This window comes from Euprymna scolopes, chromosome 1 (genome assembly GCF_053919585.1).
Source record: "Euprymna scolopes isolate OS-2025 chromosome 1, ASM5391958v1, whole genome shotgun sequence".
Taxonomy (NCBI): domain Eukaryota; kingdom Metazoa; phylum Mollusca; class Cephalopoda; order Sepiida; family Sepiolidae; genus Euprymna; species Euprymna scolopes.
Genome location: NC_136482.1, coordinates 147,987,274 through 147,999,648, shown reverse-complemented (window position 1 = coordinate 147,999,648; position 12,375 = coordinate 147,987,274). Strand labels below are relative to the sequence as shown.

Sequence of the window (12,375 nt, the reverse complement as noted above, 5' to 3'; positions counted from 1 at the left end):
TTTAAATCATTTCATTATCTTATAAAACTTCATGCGTAATTATAAAAAACACAACTACATCCAATTTTCACACCACCAGTTACTTTTCTTTTATATTTCTTTCTAGTAAATACACTATTTTCAAAAGAAAACATTACAAAGTCATCTCTGGTGGGATTCGAACCCACGGCCTCTGGATTAGAAGTCCAGCGCGCTATCCGCTTCGCTACAGAGACTAACTCTTGATATTGTGAGGAACTATCTCAACTTTTTCTTTAAATCATTTCATTATCTTATAAAACTTCATGCGTAATTATAAAAAACACAACTACATCCAATTTTCACACCACCAGTTACTTTTCTTTTATATTTCTTTCTAGTAAATACACTATTTTCAAAAGAAAAGATTACAAAGTCATCTCTGGTGGGATTCGAACCCACGGCCTCTGGATTAGAAGTCCAGCGCGCTATCCGCTGCGCTACAGAGACTAACTCTTGATATTGTGAGGAACTATCTCAAATTTTTCTTTACATCATTTCATTATCTTATAAAACTTCATGCGTAATTATAAAAAACACAACTACATCCAATTTTCACACCACCAGTTACTTTTCTTTTATATTTCTTTCTAGTAAATACACTATTTTCAAGAGAAAACATTACAAAGTCATCTCTGGTGGGATTCGAACCCACGGCCTCTGGATTAGAAGTCAAGTGCGCTATCCGCAGCGCTACAGAGACTAACTCTTGATATTGTGAGGAACTATCTCCAATTTTTCTTTAAATCATTTCATTATGTTATAAAACTTCATGCGTAATTATAAAAAACACAACTACATCCAATTTTCACACCACCAGTTACTTTTCTTTTATATTTCTTTCTAGTAAATACACTATTTTCAAAAGAAAACATTACAAATCATCTCTGGTGGGATTCGAACCCACGGCCTCTGGATTAGAAGTCCAGCGCGCTATCCGACTAACTCTTGATATTGTGAGGAACTATCTCAACTTTTTCTTTAAATCATTTCATTATCTTATAAAACTTCATGCGTAATTATAAAAAACACAACTACATCAAATTTTTACACCACCAGTTACTTTTCTTTTATATTTCTTTCTAGTAAATACACTATTTTCAAAAGAAAACATTACAAAGTAATCTCTGGTGGGATTCGAACCCACGGCCTCTGGATTAGAAGTCCAGCGCGCTATCCGCTGCGCTACAGAGACTAACTCTTGATATTGTGAGGAACTATCTCAACTTTTTCTTTAAATCATTTCATTATCTTATAAAACTTCATGCGTAATTATAAAAAACACAACTACATCCAATTTTCACACCACCAGTTACTTTTCTTTTATATTTCTTTCTAGTAAATACACTATTTTCAAAAGAAAAGATTACAAAGTCATCTCTGGTGGGATTCGAACCCACGGCCTCTGTATTAGAAGTCCAGCGCGCTATCCGCTGCGCTACAGAGACTAACTCTTGATATTGTGAGGAACTATCTCAAAATTTTCTTTAAATCATTTCATTATCTTATAAAACTTCATGCGTAATTATAAAAAACACAACTACATCCAATTTTCTCACCACCAGTTACTTTTCTTTTATATTTCTTTCTAGTAAATACACTATTTTAAAAAGAAAACATTACAAAGTCAGCTCTGGTTGGATTCGAACCCACGGCCTCTGGATTAGAAGTCCAGCGCGCTATCCGCTGCGCTACAGAGACTTACTGTTGCGGTCGTGAGAAACTATCTAAAAATTTTCTTTACATCATTTCATTATCTTATAAAACTTCATGCGTAATTATAAAAAACACAACTACATCCAATTTTCACACCACCAGTTACTTTTCTTTTATATTTCTTTCGAATAAATACACTATTTAAAAAAAAAAAAATTACAAAGTCATCTCTCGTGGGATTCGAAGCCACGGCCTCTGGATTAGAAGTCCAGCGCGCTATCCGCTGCGCTACAGAGACTTACTCTTGCGGTTGTGAGGAACTATCTCACATTTTTCTTTAAATCATTTCATTATCTTATAAAACTTCATGCGTAATTATAAAAAACACAACTACATCCAATTTTCACACCACCAGTTACTTTTCTTTTATATTTCTTTCTAGTAAATACACTATTTTCAAAAAAAAAACATTACAAAGTCATTTCTTGTGGGATTCGAACACACGCCTCAGGATTAGAAGTCCAGCGCGCTATCCGCTGCGCTACAGAGACTTACCCTTGCGGTTGTGAGGAACTAACTCAAATGTTTCTTTACATCATTTCATTATCTTATAAAACTTCATGCGTAATTATAAAAAACACAACTACATCCAATTTTCACACCACCAGTTACTTTTCTTTTATATTTCTTTCTAGTAAATACACTATTTTCAAAAGAAAACATTACAAAGTCATCTCTGGTGGGATTCGAACCCACGGCCTCTGGATTAGAAGTCCAGCGCGCTATCCGCTGCGCTTCAGAGACTTCCCCTTGCGGTTGTGAGGAACTATCTCAAATTTTTCTTTACATCATTTCATTATCTTATAAAAGTTCATGCGTAATTATAAAAAAAAAAACTACATCCAATTTTCACACCACCAGTTACTTTTCTTTTATATTTCTTTCTAGTAAATACACTATTTTCAAAAGAAAACATTACAAAGTCATCTCTAGGGGGATTCGAACCCACGGCCTCTGGATTAGAAGTCCAGCGCGCTATCCGCTGCGCTACAGAGACTTACTCTTGCGGTTGTGAGGAACTATCTCAAATTTTTCTTTAAATCATTTCATTATCTTATAAAAGTTCATGCGTAATTATAAAAAACACAACTACATCCAATTTTCACACCACCAGTTACTTTTCTTTTATATTTCTTTCTAGTAAATACACTATTTTCAAAAGAAAACATTACAAAGTCATCTCTGGTGGGATTCGAACCCACGGCCTCTGGATTAGAAGTCCAGCGCGCTATCCGCTGCGCTACAGAGACTAACTCTTGATATTGTGAGGAACTATCTCAAATTTTTTTTTAAATCATTTCATTATCTTATAAAACTTCATGCGTAATTATAAAAAACACAACTACATCCAATTTTCACACCACCAGTTACTTTTCTTTTATATTTCTTTCTAGTAAATACATTATTTTCAAAAGAAAACATTACAAAGTCATCTCTGGTGGGATTCGAACCCACGGCCTCTGGATTAGAAGTCCAGCGCGCTATCCGCTGCGCTACAGAGACTAACTCTTGATATTGTGAGGAACTATCTCAAATTTTTCTTTAAATCATTTCATTATGTTATAAAACTTCATGCGTAATTATAAAAAAACACAACTACATCCAATTTTCACACCACCAGTTACTTTTCTTTTATATTTCTTTCTAGTAAATACACTATTTTCAAAAGAAAACATTACAAAGTCATCTCTGGTGGGATTCGAACCCACGGCCTCTGGATTAGAAGTCCAGCGCTATCCGCTTCGCTACAGAGACTAACTCTTGATATTGTGAGGAACTATCTCAAATTTTTCTTTAAATCATTTCATTATCTTATAAAACTTCATGCGTAATTATAAAAAACACAACTACATCCAATTTTCACACCACCAGTTACTTTTCTTTTATATTTCTTTCTAGTAAATACACTATTTTCAAAAGAAAAGATTACAAAGTCATCTCTGGTGGGATTCGAACCCACGGCCTCTGGATTAGAAGTCCAGCGCGCTATCCGCTGCGTTACAGAGACTAACTCTTGATATTGTGAGGAACTATCTCCAATTTTTCTTTAAATCATTTCATTATCTTATAAAACTTCATGCGTAATTATAAAAAACACAACTACATCCAATTTTCACACCACCAGTTACTTTTCTTTTATATTTCTTTCTAGTAAATACACTATTTTCAAAAGAAAAGATTACAAAGTCATCTCTGGTGGGATTCGAACCCACGGCCTCTGGATTAGAAGTCAAGCGCGCTATCCGCAGCGCTACAGAGACTAACTCTTGATATTGTGAGGAACTATCTCAAATTTTTCTTTAAATCATTTCATTATCTTATAAAACTTCATGCGTAATTATAAAAAACACAACTACATCCAATTTTCACACCACCAGTTACTTTTCTTTTATATTTCTTTCTAGTAAATACACTATTTTCAAAAGAAAACATTACAAAGTCATCTCTGGTGGGATTCGAACCCACGGCCTCTGGATTAGAAGTCCAGCGCGCTATCCGACTAACTCTTGATATTGTGAGGAACTATCTCAACTTTTTCTTTAAATCATTTCATTATCTTATAAAACTTCATGCGTAATTATAAAAAACACAACTACATCCAATTTTCACACCACCAGTTACTTTTCTTTTATATTTCTTTCTAGTAAATACACTATTTTCAAAAGAAAACATTACAAAGTCATCTCTGGTGGGATTCGAACCCACGGCCTCTGGATTAGAAGTCCAGCGCGCTATCCGCTGCGCTACAGAGACTTACTCTTGCTGTTGTGAGGAACTATCTCAAATTTTTCTGTACATCATTTCATTATCTTATAAAACTTCATGCGTAATTATAAAAAACACAACTACATGCAATTTTCACACCACCAGTTACTTTTCTTTTATATTTCTTTCTAGTAAATACACTATTTTCAAAAGAAAACATTACAAAGTCATCTCTGGTGGGATTCGAACCCACGGCCTCTGGATTAGAAGTCCAGCGCGCTATCCGCTGCGCTACAGAGACTTACTCTTGCGGTTGTGAGGAACTATCTCAAATTTTTCTGTACATCATTTCATTATCTTATAAAACTTCATGCGTAATTATAAAAAACACAACTACATTCAATTGTCACACCACCAGTTACTTTTCTTTTATATTTCTTTCTAGAAAATACATCATCTTCAAAAGAAAACATTACAAAGTCATCTCTGGTGGGATTCGAACCCACGGCCTCTGGATTAGAAGTCCAGCGAGCTATCCGCTGCGCTACAGAGACTTACTCTTGCGGTTGTGAGGAACTATCTCAAATTTTTCTGTACATCATTTCATTATCTTATAAAACTTCATGCGTAATTATAAAAAACACAACTACATTCAATTGTCACACCACCAGTTACTTTTCTTTTATATTTCTTTCTAGAAAATACATCATCTTCAAAAGAAAACATTACAAAGTCATCTCTGGTGGGATTCGAACCCACGGCCTCTGGATTAGAAGTCCAGCGCGCTATCCGCTGCGCTACAGAGACTTACTCTTGCGGTTGTGAGGAACTATCTCAAATTTTTCTTTACATCATTTCATTATCTTATAAAACTTCATGCGTAATTATAAAAAACACAACTACATTCAATTGTCACACCACCAGTTACTTTTCTTTTATATTTCTTTCTACAAAATACATCATCTTCAAAAAAAAAACATTACAAAGTCATTTCTTGTGGGATTCGAACACACGCCTCAGGATTAGAAGTCCAGCGCGCTATCCGCTGCGCTACAGAGACTTACCCTTGCGGTTGTGAGGAACTAACTCAAATGTTTCTTTACATCATTTCATTATCTTATAAAACTTCATGCGTAATTATAAAAAACACAACTACATCCAATTTTCACACCACCAGTTACTTTTCTTTTATATTTCTTTCTAGTAAATACACTATTTTCAAAAGAAAACATTACAAAGTCATCTCTGGTGGGATTCGAACCCACGGCCTCTGGATTAGAAGTCCAGCGCGCTATCCGCTGCGCTTCAGAGACTTCCCCTTGCGGTTGTGAGGAACTATCTCAAATTTTTCTTTACATCATTTCATTATCTTATAAAAGTTCATGCGTAATTATAAAAAACACAACTACATCCAATTTTCACACCACCAGTTACTTTTCTTTTATATTTCTTTCTAGTAAATACACTATTTTCAAAAGAAAACATTACAAAGTCATCTCTAGGGGGATTCGAACCCACGGCCTCTGGATTAGAAGTCCAGCGCGCTATCCGCTGCGCTACAGAGACTTACTCTTGCGGTTGTGAGGAACTATCTCAAATTTTTCTTTAAATCATTTCATTATCTTATAAAAGTTCATGCGTAATTATAAAAAACACAACTACATCCAATTTTCACACCACCAGTTACTTTTCTTTTATATTTCTTTCTAGTAAATACACTATTTTCAAAAGAAAACATTACAAAGTCATCTCTGGTGGGATTCGAACCCACGGCCTCTGGATTAGAAGTCCAGCGCGCTATCCGCTGCGCTACAGAGACTAACTCTTGATATTGTGAGGAACTATCTCAAATTTTTTTTTAAATCATTTCATTATCTTATAAAACTTCATGCGTAATTATAAAAAACACAACTACATCCAATTTTCACACCACCAGTTACTTTTCTTTTATATTTCTTTCTAGTAAATACATTATTTTCAAAAGAAAACATTACAAAGTCATCTCTGGTGGGATTCGAACCCACGGCCTCTGGATTAGAAGTCCAGCGCGCTATCCGCTGCGCTACAGAGACTAACTCTTGATATTGTGAGGAACTATCTCAAATTTTTCTTTAAATCATTTCATTATGTTATAAAACTTCATGCGTAATTATAAAAAAACACAACTACATCCAATTTTCACACCACCAGTTACTTTTCTTTTATATTTCTTTCTAGTAAATACACTATTTTCAAAAGAAAACATTACAAAGTCATCTCTGGTGGGATTCGAACCCACGGCCTCTGGATTAGAAGTCCAGCGCTATCCGCTTCGCTACAGAGACTAACTCTTGATATTGTGAGGAACTATCTCAAATTTTTCTTTAAATCATTTCATTATCTTATAAAACTTCATGCGTAATTATAAAAAACACAACTACATCCAATTTTCACACCACCAGTTACTTTTCTTTTATATTTCTTTCTAGTAAATACACTATTTTCAAAAGAAAAGATTACAAAGTCATCTCTGGTGGGATTCGAACCCACGGCCTCTGGATTAGAAGTCCAGCGCGCTATCCGCTGCGTTACAGAGACTAACTCTTGATATTGTGAGGAACTATCTCCAATTTTTCTTTAAATCATTTCATTATCTTATAAAACTTCATGCGTAATTATAAAAAACACAACTACATCCAATTTTCACACCACCAGTTACTTTTCTTTTATATTTCTTTCTAGTAAATACACTATTTTCAAAAGAAAAGATTACAAAGTCATCTCTGGTGGGATTCGAACCCACGTCCTCTGGATTAGAAGTCAAGCGCGCTATCCGCAGCGCTACAGAGACTAACTCTTGATATTGTGAGGAACTATCTCAAATTTTTCTTTAAATCATTTCATTATCTTATAAAACTTCATGCGTAATTATAAAAAACACAACTACATCCAATTTTCACACCACCAGTTACTTTTCTTTTATATTTCTTTCTAGTAAATACACTATTTTCAAAAGAAAACATTACAAAGTCATCTCTGGTGGGATTCGAACCCACGGCCTCTGGATTAGAAGTCCAGCGCGCTATCCGACTAACTCTTGATATTGTGAGGAACTATCTCAACTTTTTCTTTAAATCATTTCATTATCTTATAAAACTTCATGCGTAATTATAAAAAACACAACTACATCCAATTTTCACACCACCAGTTACTTTTCTTTTATATTTCTTTCTAGTAAATACACTATTTTCAAAAGAAAACATTACAAAGTCATCTCTGGTGGGATTCGAACCCACGGCCTCTGGATTAGAAGTCCAGCGCGCTATCCGCTGCGCTACAGAGACTTACTCTTGCTGTTGTGAGGAACTATCTCAAATTTTTCTGTACATCATTTCATTATCTTATAAAACTTCATGCGTAATTATAAAAAACACAACTACATGCAATTTTCACACCACCAGTTACTTTTCTTTTATATTTCTTTCTAGTAAATACACTATTTTCAAAAGAAAACATTACAAAGTCATCTCTGGTGGGATTCGAACCCACGGCCTCTGGATTAGAAGTCCAGCGCGCTATCCGCTGCGCTACAGAGACTTACTCTTGCGGTTGTGAGGAACTATCTCAAATTTTTCTGTACATCATTTCATTATCTTATAAAACTTCATGCGTAATTATAAAAAACACAACTACATTCAATTGTCACACCACCAGTTACTTTTCTTTTATATTTCTTTCTAGAAAATACATCATCTTCAAAAGAAAACATTACAAAGTCATCTCTGGTGGGATTCGAACCCACGGCCTCTGGATTAGAAGTCCAGCGCGCTATCCGCTGCGCTACAGAGACTTACTCTTGCGGTTGTGAGGAACTATCTCAAATTTTTCTGTACATCATTTCATTATCTTATAAAACTTCATGCGTAATTATAAAAAACACAACTACATTCAATTGTCACACCACCAGTTACTTTTCTTTTATATTTCTTTCTAGAAAATACATCATCTTCAAAAGAAAACATTACAAAGTCATCTCTGGTGGGATTCGAACCCACGGCCTCTGGATTAGAAGTCCAGCGCGCTATCCGCTGCGCTACAGAGACTTACTCTTGCGGTTGTGAGGAACTATCTCAAATTTTTCTTTACATCATTTCATTATCTTATAAAACTTCATGCGTAATTATAAAAAACACAACTACATTCAATTGTCACACCACCAGTTACTTTTCTTTTATATTTCTTTCTACAAAATACATCATCTTCAAAAGAAAACATTACAAAGTCATCTCTGGTGGGATTCGAACCCACGGCCTCTGGATTAGAAGTCCAGCGCGCTATCCGCTGCGCTACAGAGACTTACTCTCGTTGTTGCGAGAAACTATCTCAAATTTTTCTTTACATCATTTCATTATCTTATAAAACTTCATGCGTAATTATAAAAAACACAACTACATCCAATTTTCACACCACCAGTTACTTTTCTTTTATATTTCTTTCTAGTAAATACACTATTTTCAAAAGAAAACATTACAAAGTCATCTCTGGTGGGATTCGAACCCACGGCCTCTGGATTAGAAGCCCAGCGCGCTATCCGCTGCGCTACAGAGACTTACCCTTGCGGTTGCGAGAAACTATCTCAAATTTTTCTTTACATCATTTCATTATCTTATAAAACTTCATGCGTAATTATAAAAAACACAACTACATCCAATTTTCACACCACCAGTTACTTTTCTTTTATATTTCTTTCTAGTAAATACACTATTTTCAAAAGAAAACATTACAAAGTCATCTCTGGTGGGATTCGAACCCACGGCCTCTGGATTAGAAGCCCAGCGCGCTATCCGCTGCGCTACAGAGACTTACCCTTGCGGTTGTGAGGAACTATCTCAAATTTTTCTGTACATCATTTCATTATCTTATAAAACTTCATGCGTAATTATAAAAAACACAACTACATTCAATTTTCACACCACCAGTTACTTTTCTTTTATATTTCTTTCTAGTAAATACACTATTTTCAAAAGAAAACATTACAAAGTCATCTCTGGTGGGATTCGAACTCACGGCCTCTGGATTAGAAGTCCAGCGCGCTATCCGCTGCGCTACAGAGACTTACTCTTGCGGTTGTGAGGAACTATCTCAAATTTTTCTGTACATCATTTCATTATCTTATAAAAGTTCATGCGTAATTATAAAAAACACAACTACATTCAATTTTCACACCACCAGTTACTTTTCTTTTATATTTCTTTCTAGTAAATACACTATTTTCAAAAGAAAACATTACAAAGTCATCTCTGGTGGGATTCGAACCCACGGCCTCTGGATTAGAAGTCCAGCGCGCTATCCGCTGCGCTACAGAGACTTACTCTTGCGGTTGTGAGGAACTATCTCAAATTTTTCTGTACATCATTTCATTATCTTATAAAACTTCATGCGTAATTATAAAAAACACAACTACATTCAATTGTCACACCACCAGTTACTTTTCTTTTATATTTCTTTCTAGAAAATACATCATCTTCAAAAGAAAACATTACAAAGTCATCTCTGGTGGGATTCGAACCCACGGCCTCTGGATTAGAAGTCCAGCGCGCTATCCGCTGCGCTACAGAGACTTACTCTTGCGGTTGTGAGGAACTATCTCAAATTTTTCTGTACATCATTTCATTATCTTATAAAACTTCATGCGTAATTATAAAAAACACAACTACATTCAATTGTCACACCACCAGTTACTTTTCTTTTATATTTCTTTCTAGAAAATACATCATCTTCAAAAGAAAACATTACAAAGTCATCTCTGGTGGGATTCGAACCCACGGCTTCTGGATTAGAAGTGCAGCGCGCTATCCGCTGCGCTACAGAGACTTACTCTTGCGGTTGTGAGGAACTATCTCAAATTTTTCTGTACATCATTTCATTATCTTATAAAACTTCATGCGTAATTATAAAAAACACAACTACATTCAATTCTCACACCACCAGTTACTTTTCTTTTATATTTCTTTCTAGTAAATACACTATTTTCAAAAGAAAACATTACAAAGTCATCTCTGGTGGGATTCGAACCCACGGCCTCTGGATTAGAAGTCCAGCGCGCTATCCGCTGCGCTACAGAGACTTACTCTTGCGGTTGTGAGGAACTATCTCAAATTTTTCTGTACATCATTTCATTATCTTATAAAACTTCATGCGTAATTATAAAAAACACAACTACATGCAATTTTCACACCACCAGTTACTTTTCTTTTATATTTCTTTCTAGTAAATACACTATTTTCAAAAGAAAACATTACAAAGTCATCTCTGGTGGGATTCGAACCCACGGCCTCTGGATTAGAAGTCCAGCGCGCTATCCGCTGCGCTACAGAGACTTACTCTTGCGGTTGTGAGGAACTATCTCAAATTTTTCTGTACATCATTTCATTATCTTATAAAACTTCATGCGTAATTATAAAAAACACAACTACATTCAATTGTCACACCACCAGTTACTTTTCTTTTATATTTCTTTCTACAAAATACATCATCTTCAAAAGAAAAGATTACAAAGTCATCTCTGGTGGGATTCGAACTCACGGCCTCTGGATTAGAAGTCCAGCGCGCTATCCGCTGCGCTACAGAGACTTACTCTTGCGGTTGTGAGGAACTATCTCAAATTTTTCTGTACATCATTTCATTATCTTATAAAAGTTCATGCGTAATTATAAAAAACACAACTACATTCAATTGTCACACCACCAGTTACTTTTCTTTTATATTTCTTTCTAGAAAATACATCATCTTCAAAAGAAAACATTACAAAGTCATCTCTGGTGGGATTCGAACCCACGGTCTCTGGATTAGGAGTCCAGCGCGCTATCCGCTGCGCTACAGAGACTTACTCTTGATATTGAGAGGAACTATCTCAAATTTTTCTGTACATCATTTCATTATCTTATAAAACTTCATGCGTAATTATAAAAAACACAACTACATCCAATTTTCACACCACCAGTTACTTTTCTTTTATATTTCTTTCTAGTAAATACACTATTTTCAAAAGAAAACATTACAAAGTCATCTCTGGTGGGATTCGAACCCACGGCCTCTGGATTAGAAGTCCAGCGCGCTATCCGTTGCGCTACAGAGACTTACTCTTGCGGTTGTGAGGAACTATCTCAAATTTTTCTGTACATCATTTCATTATCTTATAAAAGTTCATGCGTAATTATAAAAAACACAACTACATGCAATTTTCACACCACCAGTTACTTTTCTTTTATATTTCTTTCTAGTAAATACACTATTTTCAAAAGAAAACATTACAAAGTCATCTCTGGTGGGATTCGAACCCACGGCCTCTGGATTAGAAGTCCAGCGCGCTATCCGCTGCGCTACAGAGACTTACTCTTACAGTTGTGAGGAACTATCTCAAATTTTTCTGTACATCATTTCATTATCTTATAAAACTTCATGCGTAATTATAAAAAACACAACTACATGCAATTTTCACACCACCAGTTACTTTTCTTTTATATTTCTTTCTAGTAAATACACTATTTTCAAAAGAAAACATTACAAAGTCATCTCTGGTGAGATTCGAACCCACGGCCTCTGGATTAGAAGCCCAGCGCGCTATCCGCTGCGCGACAGAGACTTACTCCTGCGGTTGTGAGGAACTATCTCAAATTTTTCTTTACATCATTTCATTATCTTATAAAACTTCATGCGTAATTATAAAAAACACAACTACATCCAATTTTCACACCACCAGTTACTTTTCTTTTATATTTCTTTCTAGTAAATACACTATTTTCACAAGAAAACATTACAAAGTCATTTCTGGTGGGATTCGAACCCAGGGCCTCGTAGTTAGAAGTCCAGCGCGCTATCCGCTGCGCTACAGAGACTTACTCTTGATATTGTTAGGAACTATCTCAAATTTTTCTTTACATCATTTCATTATCT

General features: G+C 35.2%; 43 non-coding genes across 43 annotated transcripts; all 43 read right to left on the bottom strand.

Annotated features, from left to right (window-relative positions):
• Positions 1–142: 142 nt before the first annotated feature.
• Trnar-ucu (transfer RNA arginine (anticodon UCU)) lies at positions 143–215 on the bottom strand. The gene has a single exon. It is a non-coding gene; the product is annotated as a tRNA-Arg (tRNA).
• Positions 216–395: 180 nt separating this feature from the next.
• Positions 396–468, bottom strand: Trnar-ucu (transfer RNA arginine (anticodon UCU)). The gene has a single exon. It is a non-coding gene; the product is annotated as a tRNA-Arg (tRNA).
• A 180-nt stretch (positions 469–648) lies between these two features.
• Trnar-ucu (transfer RNA arginine (anticodon UCU)) lies at positions 649–721 on the bottom strand. The gene has a single exon. It is a non-coding gene; the product is annotated as a tRNA-Arg (tRNA).
• A 419-nt stretch (positions 722–1,140) lies between these two features.
• Trnar-ucu (transfer RNA arginine (anticodon UCU)) lies at positions 1,141–1,213 on the bottom strand. The gene has a single exon. It is a non-coding gene; the product is annotated as a tRNA-Arg (tRNA).
• Positions 1,214–1,393: 180 nt separating this feature from the next.
• On the bottom strand, positions 1,394–1,466 carry Trnar-ucu (transfer RNA arginine (anticodon UCU)). The gene has a single exon. It is a non-coding gene; the product is annotated as a tRNA-Arg (tRNA).
• A 177-nt stretch (positions 1,467–1,643) lies between these two features.
• Positions 1,644–1,719, bottom strand: Trnar-ucu (transfer RNA arginine (anticodon UCU)). The gene has a single exon. It is a non-coding gene; the product is annotated as a tRNA-Arg (tRNA).
• Positions 1,720–1,899: 180 nt separating this feature from the next.
• On the bottom strand, positions 1,900–1,972 carry Trnar-ucu (transfer RNA arginine (anticodon UCU)). The gene has a single exon. It is a non-coding gene; the product is annotated as a tRNA-Arg (tRNA).
• Positions 1,973–2,405: 433 nt separating this feature from the next.
• On the bottom strand, positions 2,406–2,478 carry Trnar-ucu (transfer RNA arginine (anticodon UCU)). The gene has a single exon. It is a non-coding gene; the product is annotated as a tRNA-Arg (tRNA).
• Positions 2,479–2,658: 180 nt separating this feature from the next.
• On the bottom strand, positions 2,659–2,731 carry Trnar-ucu (transfer RNA arginine (anticodon UCU)). Its single transcript has one exon. It is a non-coding gene; the product is annotated as a tRNA-Arg (tRNA).
• Positions 2,732–2,911: 180 nt separating this feature from the next.
• Positions 2,912–2,984, bottom strand: Trnar-ucu (transfer RNA arginine (anticodon UCU)). Its single transcript has one exon. It is a non-coding gene; the product is annotated as a tRNA-Arg (tRNA).
• Positions 2,985–3,164: 180 nt separating this feature from the next.
• Trnar-ucu (transfer RNA arginine (anticodon UCU)) lies at positions 3,165–3,237 on the bottom strand. The gene has a single exon. It is a non-coding gene; the product is annotated as a tRNA-Arg (tRNA).
• Positions 3,238–3,418: 181 nt separating this feature from the next.
• Trnar-ucu (transfer RNA arginine (anticodon UCU)) lies at positions 3,419–3,489 on the bottom strand. The gene has a single exon. It is a non-coding gene; the product is annotated as a tRNA-Arg (tRNA).
• Positions 3,490–3,669: 180 nt separating this feature from the next.
• Positions 3,670–3,742, bottom strand: Trnar-ucu (transfer RNA arginine (anticodon UCU)). Its single transcript has one exon. It is a non-coding gene; the product is annotated as a tRNA-Arg (tRNA).
• A 180-nt stretch (positions 3,743–3,922) lies between these two features.
• Positions 3,923–3,995, bottom strand: Trnar-ucu (transfer RNA arginine (anticodon UCU)). The gene has a single exon. It is a non-coding gene; the product is annotated as a tRNA-Arg (tRNA).
• Positions 3,996–4,415: 420 nt separating this feature from the next.
• Positions 4,416–4,488, bottom strand: Trnar-ucu (transfer RNA arginine (anticodon UCU)). Its single transcript has one exon. It is a non-coding gene; the product is annotated as a tRNA-Arg (tRNA).
• A 180-nt stretch (positions 4,489–4,668) lies between these two features.
• On the bottom strand, positions 4,669–4,741 carry Trnar-ucu (transfer RNA arginine (anticodon UCU)). Its single transcript has one exon. It is a non-coding gene; the product is annotated as a tRNA-Arg (tRNA).
• A 180-nt stretch (positions 4,742–4,921) lies between these two features.
• Positions 4,922–4,994, bottom strand: Trnar-ucu (transfer RNA arginine (anticodon UCU)). The gene has a single exon. It is a non-coding gene; the product is annotated as a tRNA-Arg (tRNA).
• A 180-nt stretch (positions 4,995–5,174) lies between these two features.
• Positions 5,175–5,247, bottom strand: Trnar-ucu (transfer RNA arginine (anticodon UCU)). Its single transcript has one exon. It is a non-coding gene; the product is annotated as a tRNA-Arg (tRNA).
• Positions 5,248–5,680: 433 nt separating this feature from the next.
• Trnar-ucu (transfer RNA arginine (anticodon UCU)) lies at positions 5,681–5,753 on the bottom strand. Its single transcript has one exon. It is a non-coding gene; the product is annotated as a tRNA-Arg (tRNA).
• Positions 5,754–5,933: 180 nt separating this feature from the next.
• On the bottom strand, positions 5,934–6,006 carry Trnar-ucu (transfer RNA arginine (anticodon UCU)). Its single transcript has one exon. It is a non-coding gene; the product is annotated as a tRNA-Arg (tRNA).
• A 180-nt stretch (positions 6,007–6,186) lies between these two features.
• On the bottom strand, positions 6,187–6,259 carry Trnar-ucu (transfer RNA arginine (anticodon UCU)). The gene has a single exon. It is a non-coding gene; the product is annotated as a tRNA-Arg (tRNA).
• A 180-nt stretch (positions 6,260–6,439) lies between these two features.
• On the bottom strand, positions 6,440–6,512 carry Trnar-ucu (transfer RNA arginine (anticodon UCU)). Its single transcript has one exon. It is a non-coding gene; the product is annotated as a tRNA-Arg (tRNA).
• A 181-nt stretch (positions 6,513–6,693) lies between these two features.
• Positions 6,694–6,764, bottom strand: Trnar-ucu (transfer RNA arginine (anticodon UCU)). The gene has a single exon. It is a non-coding gene; the product is annotated as a tRNA-Arg (tRNA).
• Positions 6,765–6,944: 180 nt separating this feature from the next.
• Trnar-ucu (transfer RNA arginine (anticodon UCU)) lies at positions 6,945–7,017 on the bottom strand. The gene has a single exon. It is a non-coding gene; the product is annotated as a tRNA-Arg (tRNA).
• A 180-nt stretch (positions 7,018–7,197) lies between these two features.
• Trnar-ucu (transfer RNA arginine (anticodon UCU)) lies at positions 7,198–7,270 on the bottom strand. Its single transcript has one exon. It is a non-coding gene; the product is annotated as a tRNA-Arg (tRNA).
• Positions 7,271–7,690: 420 nt separating this feature from the next.
• On the bottom strand, positions 7,691–7,763 carry Trnar-ucu (transfer RNA arginine (anticodon UCU)). Its single transcript has one exon. It is a non-coding gene; the product is annotated as a tRNA-Arg (tRNA).
• A 180-nt stretch (positions 7,764–7,943) lies between these two features.
• Trnar-ucu (transfer RNA arginine (anticodon UCU)) lies at positions 7,944–8,016 on the bottom strand. Its single transcript has one exon. It is a non-coding gene; the product is annotated as a tRNA-Arg (tRNA).
• Positions 8,017–8,196: 180 nt separating this feature from the next.
• On the bottom strand, positions 8,197–8,269 carry Trnar-ucu (transfer RNA arginine (anticodon UCU)). Its single transcript has one exon. It is a non-coding gene; the product is annotated as a tRNA-Arg (tRNA).
• A 180-nt stretch (positions 8,270–8,449) lies between these two features.
• On the bottom strand, positions 8,450–8,522 carry Trnar-ucu (transfer RNA arginine (anticodon UCU)). Its single transcript has one exon. It is a non-coding gene; the product is annotated as a tRNA-Arg (tRNA).
• Positions 8,523–8,702: 180 nt separating this feature from the next.
• Positions 8,703–8,775, bottom strand: Trnar-ucu (transfer RNA arginine (anticodon UCU)). The gene has a single exon. It is a non-coding gene; the product is annotated as a tRNA-Arg (tRNA).
• Positions 8,776–8,955: 180 nt separating this feature from the next.
• Positions 8,956–9,028, bottom strand: Trnar-ucu (transfer RNA arginine (anticodon UCU)). The gene has a single exon. It is a non-coding gene; the product is annotated as a tRNA-Arg (tRNA).
• A 180-nt stretch (positions 9,029–9,208) lies between these two features.
• Positions 9,209–9,281, bottom strand: Trnar-ucu (transfer RNA arginine (anticodon UCU)). The gene has a single exon. It is a non-coding gene; the product is annotated as a tRNA-Arg (tRNA).
• Positions 9,282–9,461: 180 nt separating this feature from the next.
• On the bottom strand, positions 9,462–9,534 carry Trnar-ucu (transfer RNA arginine (anticodon UCU)). Its single transcript has one exon. It is a non-coding gene; the product is annotated as a tRNA-Arg (tRNA).
• Positions 9,535–9,714: 180 nt separating this feature from the next.
• On the bottom strand, positions 9,715–9,787 carry Trnar-ucu (transfer RNA arginine (anticodon UCU)). The gene has a single exon. It is a non-coding gene; the product is annotated as a tRNA-Arg (tRNA).
• Positions 9,788–9,967: 180 nt separating this feature from the next.
• Positions 9,968–10,040, bottom strand: Trnar-ucu (transfer RNA arginine (anticodon UCU)). The gene has a single exon. It is a non-coding gene; the product is annotated as a tRNA-Arg (tRNA).
• A 180-nt stretch (positions 10,041–10,220) lies between these two features.
• Positions 10,221–10,293, bottom strand: Trnar-ucu (transfer RNA arginine (anticodon UCU)). The gene has a single exon. It is a non-coding gene; the product is annotated as a tRNA-Arg (tRNA).
• A 180-nt stretch (positions 10,294–10,473) lies between these two features.
• Trnar-ucu (transfer RNA arginine (anticodon UCU)) lies at positions 10,474–10,546 on the bottom strand. The gene has a single exon. It is a non-coding gene; the product is annotated as a tRNA-Arg (tRNA).
• Positions 10,547–10,726: 180 nt separating this feature from the next.
• Trnar-ucu (transfer RNA arginine (anticodon UCU)) lies at positions 10,727–10,799 on the bottom strand. The gene has a single exon. It is a non-coding gene; the product is annotated as a tRNA-Arg (tRNA).
• A 180-nt stretch (positions 10,800–10,979) lies between these two features.
• Positions 10,980–11,052, bottom strand: Trnar-ucu (transfer RNA arginine (anticodon UCU)). The gene has a single exon. It is a non-coding gene; the product is annotated as a tRNA-Arg (tRNA).
• A 180-nt stretch (positions 11,053–11,232) lies between these two features.
• Trnar-ccu (transfer RNA arginine (anticodon CCU)) lies at positions 11,233–11,305 on the bottom strand. The gene has a single exon. It is a non-coding gene; the product is annotated as a tRNA-Arg (tRNA).
• A 180-nt stretch (positions 11,306–11,485) lies between these two features.
• On the bottom strand, positions 11,486–11,558 carry Trnar-ucu (transfer RNA arginine (anticodon UCU)). Its single transcript has one exon. It is a non-coding gene; the product is annotated as a tRNA-Arg (tRNA).
• Positions 11,559–11,738: 180 nt separating this feature from the next.
• On the bottom strand, positions 11,739–11,811 carry Trnar-ucu (transfer RNA arginine (anticodon UCU)). Its single transcript has one exon. It is a non-coding gene; the product is annotated as a tRNA-Arg (tRNA).
• A 180-nt stretch (positions 11,812–11,991) lies between these two features.
• On the bottom strand, positions 11,992–12,064 carry Trnar-ucu (transfer RNA arginine (anticodon UCU)). Its single transcript has one exon. It is a non-coding gene; the product is annotated as a tRNA-Arg (tRNA).
• Between the last annotated feature and the right edge of the window lie 311 nt (positions 12,065–12,375).